The sequence below is a fragment of the Cucurbita moschata genome, unplaced genomic scaffold, assembly GCF_002738365.1.
Source record: "Cucurbita moschata cultivar Rifu unplaced genomic scaffold, Cmos_1.0 Cmo_Scf00086, whole genome shotgun sequence".
Lineage (NCBI taxonomy): Eukaryota > Viridiplantae > Streptophyta > Magnoliopsida > Cucurbitales > Cucurbitaceae > Cucurbita > Cucurbita moschata.
The window spans coordinates 79592-80137 of NW_019268602.1; the positions used below are offsets into that span (position 1 = coordinate 79592).

At 44.0% G+C, this 546-nt stretch overlaps 1 protein-coding gene across 1 annotated transcript in view; it reads left to right on the forward strand.

The window, feature by feature from the left end:
* The window catches only part of LOC111439104 (chitinase-like protein 1), a 4359-nt gene that overhangs the window by 1429 nt on the left and 2384 nt on the right, over positions 1–546 (forward strand). The window lies entirely within an intron of this gene.

Consider the following 546-nt stretch of genomic DNA (forward strand, 5'->3'; position numbering starts at 1 on the left):
GCTTTGATACCATTTGTAACAGCCTAAACCCACCGCGGTCAGATATTGTCCTCTTTGGGCTTTCCCTTTCGGGCTTCCGCTCAAGGTTTTTAAAATGCATATACTAGGGAGAGGTTTTCACACCCCCCTTTGGGGCCTAGCGTCCTTGTTGGCACACCGCCTCCTGTCTACCTCCCTTTGGCTCAGTCTTCTCGTTGACACATCGCCTGGTGTCTTGGCTTGATACCATTTGTAACAGCTCAAGTCCACCACTAGTAGATATTGTTCTTTTTAGGCTTTCCCTTTTGGGGCTTTCCCTTTTGGGGCTTCCCCTTAAGGTTTTTTAAACGCGTCTTCTAGGGAGAGATTACCACACTCTTATAAAGAATGTTTTGTTCTCCTCCCCAACCGACGTGGGATCTCACACTTTACCTTATTTCAACATTTTATTTCAAGTTTGATGGAAATGGATTATGGATATGGTGTCTTCAACAAGTGTTTGTCATATCATCAAGAATTTAACCGAGTTCGTTCTGTCATTTGTCATCCTAGGAATTACAATTACGG